At 28.5% G+C, this 11,288-nt stretch overlaps 1 protein-coding gene across 1 annotated transcript in view; it reads right to left on the reverse strand.

Annotated features, from left to right (window-relative positions):
- The window catches only part of LOC107450041 (neurotrimin-like), a 288,112-nt gene that overhangs the window by 125,291 nt on the left and 151,533 nt on the right, over nt 1-11,288 (reverse strand). The gene's annotated exons all lie outside the window — the stretch shown is intronic.

Here is an 11,288-nt window from a genome sequence, read left to right on the forward strand (position 1 = left end):
AATTGTGAATAATCAATGATTATAAGCCACATCGTGGATTCTTCACACAGTTATTTTTAACGAAGTTTTTTTTACATATTTTTTTCACAACACCTATTGGGAGTAGTAGAGGTCAATTCAGCTGTACTTTCGCATCCATTTTGTTACCAGTTAGTATCTTTACTGTTAAAAATCGTACATTTTATTCACGATGGTTGTTTGACACTAGAACAACTATATTTTGAAGTAACCTAAAACAGCAATTAGATCCTTAATAGAAACTGATGTTATTCCGAAGTAGTTTCTTTTTTAAAGTGATGGAAATTATTGAAAATATTATATGCAAGAGTTCTTTTATTATTGTTAATATTGTTATTATAGCAATGAAAATATAACTATATAATATAATTTTCTATTACAGATTTCATTCTCCCTAAGTTGTAATTCAGTTGACCATTTTTTACAAATAAAGGCAGGCATTAAAAAAAGTTTCTTTTTTCAGGGGTTTCATAAAAGTTGAGAACAAAACCTTGAAGTCTAAGTAAGGCTTTTTCGTCATGAGGTAAATTTCTATTGTGATTTGCATCGCAAATCTTCAACACGTATTTCTCGACCAGAATTAAAATCAAAACAACTTAACTGATAATAATTTATGTATACATGGTTTTAGTCGCAAAAAGCTTCGTAATTCAATAAGAGTTAAATCAAACTATTTTCGACACAGATTTCTAATATACCATGCAATTTAACAAAAACTATTGTGTGACATTTTTAAAAGCGTTGCTCCTCAACTTACATTCTACCAATTATGTTCATAAAGTTTTTAATTTTGAAAAATCAGAAGTAAGCACAAAATATGCTTTTCATTTGAGGGATAGATTGGCCTATTTTTGCTGGTAAAAATATTCATGGTAAAAATATGGTTAGCATTGCGAACTGATCACATTTACTTCCCACACAAACTGATAATCATTAATGTTCTGATTTGAAAATTCCGGTGAAATAACCGTACTGTAAAGTAAATACATTTCTGATTAAAAAAAATCGTAATTCTGGTTAATAAAACCAAACTATACGCCGCTTAAACCATTCATTTTCATTTTTTTCAGTTTATATGGTAATGGTTTACCGAAAATATTAGTTTTCTAAATTGTAGTTCTTATTACCACATATTTAGTAAAAAATACAAAATTGAAAATCAAATTCAACCAAATAACTTGTTTTTATACCATTTTATGATAAAATAACCAAGTTTTATCACGTTTACCAAATTTTAACTCATATTATAAAACAATATTTTACTTTCAATTTTACCAAAATCATTACCAAAGGGTTAGGTTCAAATTATCGAGCATTTTTTGAGTTCCCATAGAGCCAGAAACACTATTAATTTTACCTTATTCTGGTCGTTTCAACCGTACTTTTTTTCCTCAGCGAGAGCTTCAAACTAAGAACATTTACCAGGCATGAAATACTAAATGATCAGTGCATTGATCACTTAAGCATCGTGGCACTTTATCTCAAAAATCACAAATGCTAGATTATTTAAAAACAAAATAATAAATCCTCCCTGTACTACCATATATCTATATAGAAAAAATGCAATTAGTCAAAGCAATAGTGATAGAAAAATTTATTTATATTAGTTACCAGAAATATACATCATTTTAAAAGAAACATTCAGTAAAATATTTGTCAAACACTTTCACTTCCAATCACAGTTTTATTTTTTCTTCAGTTTTTTTGGGTTACAACTTAAATTGAGTTTTTTTACTTAGAATAAGTGAAAAAAAGAAGAAAAAGTTCTGAAACTGGTAAAATAAGAAAATGTATATTTGCACTAATACTTAAGAAAAACAAAACTTTCTTAAGTTTTTGCCATAAGTTTTCTTTCTAAAGATCATTTCAAAAATTCTAGTTTTCGAATAAAAATTTTACTTGCATAAGAAAAGATAACATAAGTTTAACTTCTGGAAAGTAGATAAACCAAAAGATAAATGTAGAAAACTTCTATTTATTTAAGAATTTGTTTTTTCTTTTCTTTTTTTACTTCTTTTTCTTCTTAGTTTTCAATTCGGGAAACCTTTTTATGATGGTTAAAAAAAAAGAAAATTTTAAAGAAGTGTTAGAATTTCGAACATAAATGTTATAATTAATTGTTATACATTAATTACAGTTTAATTATCTTATACGCAGCAAAATATTTTTTGTATTGCTGTCACCATTTTTGATGTTGAGATAAACAAGATACATTTTTAATTACCGATTTTAATTACTGAGTAATCGCGATAAAAATCATTTTAAATTGACAAAATAACAATTGTTTGTTATTTGTTATGTATAACAGTTGTTAGAGCAAATGTATTAGTACTATAAATGTATTTGTTTATCTAAGTAAATATTTTTGTAATGAAGCCATACAATGATTCTAGTGTGCATCAAAATATGCCTTGTCGGAAAAAGAAAAATGAATAAATTATTGAAGCTACAACAGCAGGAAAGAAAATAAAAATGTGAATGTATACACCGTAAAAAATATTTGTTTACCTCAACAGCGAAAAAGGTGGCTATGTAAATAAAATGTTAATGTTAATATTTAAAGTAGATAATTTTCAAGTATTTTTCTAAGCAACTTTTAATCCAATCAACTAATTGTTAAGATATAGCTATCAATATATAATTTAACCGTATAAATAATTTTTTAAATTTTTTTTTATGCCTTTGAATTTTTTCAAAATTATAAAATTTGCTTTCGCTTTAATTTTTGCTCTCTCTTATTTCTCATCGTTTTTTATAGTTATAATGAAAATAATTTACCCTTTTTAGTGAAAACTAATTAAATCGTAAAAAATTATCTCCCTAAAAGTACTTAAAATAATTGCGGTAATATTACTAGAATTTAAACGACTCTTCATGGTTTTATTTTCCCTTATGAAATTTGAAACACGATGGTTAGAAAAAATACTTTTTCTGATTTAAGATATAAATTTTACTAAAAAAAACATATAGACGGTTTAAAATTTATCTAAGATTAATAAACATAAATTTTGCTCCCGTACCGCGTTACGTTATTATCGTGTTTTTAGTTTTATTTCTGCTCGTTTTTTTAACCGTGCTGATATTTTTTCCTCAAAATTTTACTATCAGCTTCCAATCTTTATGATTAAAATGAAGAAAAAAGAATACTACATCTTTATAATTGTTGCAATTTATTCCATGTGGAGTATTTTTTAGTGAATCTATTTTTCATCAATTAGATACCTGTAAGTGACGTCAGCCAGTATATCGATACTTAATGGCTGTTTAAACGTGATATTTGTTTATGCCATTTGTTTATTCTTTCCATTCTATTTCAAGGAAACGCAGCAAGCTAAATATAATATTCTTAAGTATCACGTTTTATATTCTTTCACAAGAAAAGATTTAGTTTATTTCTTACTTTACTGCAAGCACGAAGTGCTGTAGATCGTAATCAAAATAATTATGCATTTAAGTTGCCAGATACACAAAACAAAATTATAATAAAGCAAGGTTGCAATAAAATTGATAAACAAATAATAAACATACGTCAAGTAAAAAACGAGTATGAGAAATAATTATAATTTTAAAAAATCGATGTGTGATACGGCATTGTATTTAATTTACTCCACTTCAGTTAACATTCTTACCTATGTGGAAAATCTTAGTCAACAATTGGATACCTGCGAGTGACGTCATCTTAAAAATCGTGATATTTGACAATTCAGAAGACCAATCAGGTTCATCATGTTCGTTGAGTTACTGACTGAATTAATTATGATATAAAAAATACATAATTCTAAAGAAATATCTTGCACAGTGCGAAATAATAAAATTTAAAAAACATTAACTTCCTAAATTACTTTTGATCTAATGGTGCGATTTTTAAGTGGTATGGCTCAATCATAATAGTTCAAGGGCCGGACCTTAAACATGCTTTTAGTGCAGAAGGCGATATTTCAAGTTTCAGATAAGACATAAATGCATGTTTTCTTTGAACAAACACATGGTTTTTTGAGAAGAAGATAAGACTTGCACATAAACATACCGTTCTGGACCCTCAATTTATGGGGGGAAGCAGCAATCGCGAAATATGGTCCCAATAGTTTGATAAGGAGAGAGGTTACAAGTTTGGACCCCTCAATGTTAATTTCACTTTTGTTTATTTCGCCATATGTCTAGAACTCTTTAAGCGAATCGAAACATTTTTGTGCACAATGGACAATTACAAGAATTTTTCTTTTAAACTTAATGCATTTGGAATCATTCGAAACTCCCAGATAATATTTTATTGCCTCTCTAAAATGACTTTTAATTATTTTTATATTATTTAATTATTAATTTATTTGTAATTTAAAGAGCGCTTACTTTTGTTTTAATCTGAATAGGGAGTCATTACTCATGAACTGATGTAATTTGAACATATCTACCATTCTGAGTCATCAAACTTTAAAATGAGTTGTATATTTGAAATTTGATTTCTCAATTCTACCACCAATATCATTAAAAATGTGTATTTTTTCATGTAAAATTGCATTCGTTAAAATGATTTGAAAAACTGTATATCTGTCATTTAAAAATTATTTCGACATTTATTTAATAAATATTGCGTTATAATAAATAATTAATAAAACTACTTTTTACATGAAATTATCTTTGGATAAATAATTTTTTAATTATGTACAAAACTTTTTCGATTCGCTTAAAATCTTCATGAGATATGTTTACTTGTTTGGTGAAACACGCAGCAAGTAAAATGCAAAATTTACATAAAGAGGTCCAAAATTTCGACCCTTTCTTGTCTTATAATCTCTCCCCAATCTATTTGGACAATATTTTTTTGGGTTGCAACTATCGTTCTGTATTTTGACGGTCAAAAAACTTTTATTCAGCACAAAAAATATATCTTAATTCATCTAAGGTGTATTTTTGGCCTGGTTTATTTTGTAATTTAAAATATCGTTCGTAATAACCAGTTAGAATATTTTAGTACATGTTCTTCGACAATTAGGATTGAATTCCAGCATGTGAAAATTCATTCATTAGATAAAAAGTTATTCAAGATGAGCTGTTTTTTTTTAATTTGTGCACTGTGCATCAGTTGTGGACCACCTATTTGGTACTTTACCGTAGGAATTATTGCCATATAAACCAACTTTTGCACGTGTTCATTGATTTTAGAAATCATCATTAAGTTACAGACTTGGTACAAATACGTTAAAAATATATTCTAATATATGTAACAACAATTCCAATATATAGTTAACTTCTAATATATATTAAACATCTGCCATCCTTAATTAATTTCAGTTACTCAGCGTTTAATTCCTGACTCACTTTACCAGCTCAAAGGCGAATTTTAAAGTTGAAATGAAGAAGATGACATGAAACTAATCAAGAATCCAAGCATTCCAAAATCTTGCATTCTCTTATTAATTTCAATAAACTAACTTCGCGTTACAACCTCAGTTAAATTGAGTCAAAAATTAAGTAAATTCAGGAAGTTATTAATACACAATTAGTTACAAACTGCTTTGATTATATAGATTACTGGGTATATTCTCATTTTAAACATTAACTTTTGCCCTCCTTCATTGATTTCAGCATCTTAGCATTTACATCTTAGCATTTCCTGACTCATTTTACTTACTCAAAAGAGGAGATTCAAAGTTGAGAGGAAGAGGAAGATATTAAACAAATCAAAAGTCCAAGCAATAGTTGGACAGTATTAAGTTTTGATTTCGTGTCTAATGTATCAGAAATACATAAAATTAAAATCATATCTTAGGTTATGTCGCTTTTTGTTGCTTCAAATCTCTGATTTACATGTTTCCAAATAATGTTTCATATCAGACAATCCATAGGTTTTCATTGATTTATTGATTTCAGAAACATAACGTTAAGTTACATTCTCAATTTTATTAAAGATAAAATTATGTAAATTCAAAGGAATTGCCTTATTCACACTACTTTGGTTTGGTGCATACACTACTATGAACATTCATTTTTAAATTTTGCATTTTTTCATTGATTTCATTATATCAACTCAGCGATAGAAACTCAGTTAAATTCTGTCAAAAATCACATAATTTCAGAGAAATTATCTATATATACATTAGTTATAAACTACTGCTTTGGCTATACATATTACTGTGAATTTTCTAATTTTGAACATTAACTTCTGTACTCATTTATTGAGTTCGATAACTTAACCTTTCTTTCGCATCTTTTCGGTAACTTAACTATTCGCAAGTTTCGTAACTGACTCGTTTTACTAGCTGAAGAGCCGGATACTTAAAATTGATAAGAGGAGGAAAGCATTATGCCAATTAAAAATCCAAAGTTTCGATTTTGACTGTAATGCATCAGAAATAAAAAAAGAATGAAAACGTATCTTAAATTAAGTTGTTTTTTATGTTTTTGCCACAAATCGCCGATTTGGATCCCGAATTTCAAAATAATGCTCTGAAAAGATTTAAATTGATTTGTTGAGATTATAAACTCAATGTTAATTAAAAAACTTAGTTATAACTAAGATTAAATTATGTAATTTCAAAGGAATTATCGTGCTCCTCAGTTATTAAATTGCTTTTTTGGTACTACTGTGAACCATTACATTCTAAAAACCAACTTTTTATTCTTTCATTGATTTCAGTAAATCAACGTTATGTTACAGACTCAGTTAATTTGCCTTAAAAATTGTATAACTTCAGAAATATTATTAATGCTTAAATAAGTTATAAACTGCTGCTTTAACTATACATATATCAACGTGCATATTTTCATTGTAAACATTAACTTCTGCACTCTTTTATTGATTTCACTAACTCAGCGTTTAGTTCCCTGACTCACTTTACCCAACTGAAAGGCGGAGGCTTAAAATTGAAAGGAGGAGGAAGACATTAAACCAATCAAGAATCCAAACAATAGTTGGACAGTATCAAGTTTCGATTTCAGCGCAAAAGCAGTAGCTAATGGCGCCTCGTTTGTTGTACTGTAATGAGGCAGAAACACAAAGGCACGGTCTTGAAGTCAAATGGAGTCGCGAATAGAGAGGGAGATCCAGAAGATAAATGCAACTGCTTAATTTATGTGGAAAAGGGAATAATCTTGGATGTCGTTCATGGAGAGCTGTCGTCCAGAGTTTAATGAAACAAGAAGAGTGTGTGATTAAGACTTGAGAAACTACTCTTTACCATTTTGTTGCGTTTCAGGAAAAGATCGTTACAGAATGAAAGAGATTTCGCAGAAACGCTGTTCCGATATTTTACCTTTTAATTGTTTCGAATGGCGCAGTCAATTTAGATAATTTGTTTAGAGATTAATTACTCATCATTTTTCTGAAACTTTTAAAATTGTTTTCAATTGATTCGTATTCTAGCGTATTCGCTTATACTGAGAATTGAAGTACATTTGAGCACCAATTTACCGGATTGTCCGATTATGTGGATTATTCTAGGATCCTGTTGTTTTCCAAAACTCTTCAGAAAATAAAGTCTCGAAATTGTTTCTCTGTTCTTAGAATATCTGAACGGAGAAAGAAGAGGGCTTCTTTTGTTCCGTGGTGATCTTGAAAATGACGTCTTGGCAACTGGCTGGTATTTTCCAGTAAGAGAACAGATTTTTTCCTTCTCCAAGAACTAAATCGAGGGTGTGAAGCACGTTTTGAAATGCTCGCTCTTTGAATGTTTGGATGCTTGAAATTTAAGAAATTTAAATCTTTTAAACACGCCTTTTTTTGTATGCTATAACAGGCACTACAACAATAGCCAGAAAAAAGTGTGAAGAGAAATTTCTTATAGTATTATAGCCGTTTGTTAAAGTGGTTCAGTTATCCGGATTTTTCATTACCTGGATCGGCTTTGATCCCGATTAGTCCGGGAAATCGACGCTCTTCAGTATATGAACGTTTGCAAAATGCAATGTCTTGTAAAAGGAGAACGTTATTCAGGGAATCTTTTACATGTCGCAAAAATTTAATATTATCTAACATTGTAATTAATAAAACTACGTATTTATTCTAACGTTAAATACTTAAATCCAGATTATCAAAATAAAAAGTAGGATAAAATAAAATTGCGCTAGTTTTATTGAATACCAAAAAGTAGTTTAATTATAAAAAATGTTTTTTTGTAATTCGGCTATATTTTTAACTGCTCGGTAAAATGATAAAACGAATTTACCACTTTTTTCTAGCAATTTTAACTAATTTAAGGAGTCAAACATACCTTTTTTTGCATATATGGGTGATTCTCACAAAACATGACAATTCGGATCAAATAATATTAAAAACATAAGAACCATAAGAAACAGGAAACAGGAAAATCATAAACAGGAAATCCATAAGAAACAGGAAAATGACAGCATAAAATCCTACTCACATTGAAAAATTTTTTGAAATAGATTTTGAGCCAGAAAATTGGTTCTTTATTCATGCAACAAGACTTGTTCAGATAGGAGGGTATCTCATAAATCTATTAACATAAGATATTGATTCCTGGCGCTATCGATTTTGGTTATAAATCACTAAATAAAAGTAGCCAGGAAATGACAGATTTTCATTGAACAAACAAATTATTGACAATAATTTGTTTGTCCACTAAAAAATTATTTTAAGAGAAGTTTTAGTAAACAATACCCTCTGCGTATATTCTAGAAATGTTTAAATAGGATAAGATTAAAAAAAATTAGATTTTGAAAAATGTATTGGAAGTTTTGAAGCTAGTTATTATTGGAAATATTGTTTGGGCCATGCCAGGAAAATGACATTTTGATATTCAATTAAATTTTTTAAGTATACAGAACAGTCAATGCTAGTGCAAAGTCATTTAAAAATGCTAACAGCAATGCTATTTGTCAATATTTTTTTTTAAAAAAAGTTCTTTTAGTATTATAGTATTAGATCTTGGAGCTAGGGACAGTGAATTGTCATGTTTCGTGAGAATCACCCATATACCAACAATATTTCTGTTCTAAAAACGGGATAAGATGCTCAAATTTTGATATCCAACTTTGGTTTTACCAAACAATGCTTTGAATTTTCGTTAAAAGAATCCACACGTGGGATAGAAATCAAATATGGAATTTATAAATACTGATATTTATGATTTAAAGAAATTCCAAAATTAAATTTAAAAGAAAAACAGGATCTTGTTTGAAATATAAATTTTTCTCTTTCCTAAGGATGATCTGAAAATGTTAATTACTTCTAATTTTCCATCGAATGCTACGGCTCATAAGTGAAATATTTTAAATTGGAAATGATAATGTTCAAAGTAATGTATACCAAAATACTGTACTAATATACAAAGAAATGGTCTTCACATGAAATTTTTTACAAAAACAGATGATTAAAGAAAATTTAACATCAATTTACTGAAATCCAGAAAACATATTTTGTTAGAAAATTTCTGATTGCACAATGTCTTAGTCAATAACTTAACAAACCATATCCTTGCAGACAATAGCATACTTTAAAAGTGAAAATTTTCAGCATTTTTGAAATACCACTCGCATTTGTCAATCTTTAATCACATCATAAGCAATGTTAATAACATTTCTATAGATCTATATCAAAAGCAATAATTATTTCAAAATTATTTGAATCACTTCTGTTTCACATAGATTTGTGCTCAAGAGAAGGATTGATACTTTATATATCCAAATGTCAAAATTTTTTGCTTTTTACTCGAAGCAATGCAGAAATGTTAATCTTCAAACGAAAAAAAAATCCGCAACAGTAGACTTTTAGAATAAAATTCTCCCTTTTGATGATCTGGCAATTCTTCAGGTTTTTTTTCTGTTGCTAATTTTGAGAATCATTTCATCACGGAATCATATGATTTGTGGCGGAGAGCGAACTCTTAAACATGTGACGAATATATTTCCTTAACTCGGAAGCTCATCGCAGTGAATCGTGGGAAATTGTTAACTAAAAGGACAAAACTGGAACGAAGACTAGACGATTGTAACTAGATTGACGAAATAAGACTACCAGGTATGGTGGTCAAGGAGTTGTCTTTAAACCAGGAAGACACCAGTTTCAAATTCCATTTCGGGAATGTATGTAATTTATCTCTCTGTTCTCCCTGTCTTTTTCGTGTCGCAGGGGTGATATTGATAGACGTATATAGTAACAATGTAAAATTAATTAAAAATGTCCTCCGTCAGTTACCATAATGAACCATGAATGCCCCATGGTATTATTAATATTAATGGAAAAAGGAGAACTGCGAAATATTACTTTACTTCTGACGAAATTCGTTTTCTCGAAGGAGTGACGATAGGGATTAGATAGGTGACGATAGGAACACTTTAACGAAATGTTCACTCATAACATATCCAATACCATAGCATATACCATTGCCTATTACCCATCAAATAAGGATAACAATGTCATACATTTGGCGAAATTTTCGCTCTGAGATTTTCCCTAGAATGAACTTTATTAACAGTTACTTCGTAAAACTACAAGTAACTTCGTAAAACTGGAGTGTCAAACTTTGTAATGTAAAAAATGCTTAAAAAGTCCTTTAATTCCGCAACATTTGTTTTGTAACATAGGTTTTAAAAAATTATGTCCGAAAAACATTCTGAAATTGAATTATTCACAAAACAAGTCAATTATGAAAAAAAAATTGACTGTGACTGTAGGTACATAAAATATTTTTTTTTCTACAATTGCAGTTTGCTTTTACAAAGGCCATAGTATTTTCCATCTTGTAATGAACTTGCGACAAGCATGAAAGAATTCATTTTATTTAATCTCTGTTAGAGATTAAAAAAAAAGTTTGAATGAAAGAAATTATGAACTGCGATAAAAATGAATCAACATAAGTACTTATTTTACTTCTAATTTATCCTTCATTCCAATAATTTATGTTGAAAAGCATGTTAAATATATGTCGTTTATCACCACTTAACACATTCAAACGCAACCATGGAAAACGGCCGTAGTTGTGAGCAAAAGCTAAAAAATATTTTCTGGGACTATTATTGTTATTTCTTCTTAACTATTCTGAAAACTATTTTACGGTTCATAAATTTCAAATTTCCAACAAATCGCTTTTATTTAGAAGGTTAGACATTTTACTATGTTATTAATTTTAGATACATATTGTTCAGCATTTAAAAAAATTGTAATGGGCTTGGTTTACGTCCCATTTATTTATTTTTTCTTATCTTCTGAAGAATAGCCATAAAAGTTTTTTTAATGACTTGTTCATTTTTTTTCTGACACTAAAGGTGTAAGCGATATTTTGAAATAATACCAATTATATATATATATATAT

Source organism: Parasteatoda tepidariorum, chromosome 5, assembly GCF_043381705.1.
Source record: "Parasteatoda tepidariorum isolate YZ-2023 chromosome 5, CAS_Ptep_4.0, whole genome shotgun sequence".
Classification (NCBI taxonomy): domain Eukaryota; kingdom Metazoa; phylum Arthropoda; class Arachnida; order Araneae; family Theridiidae; genus Parasteatoda; species Parasteatoda tepidariorum.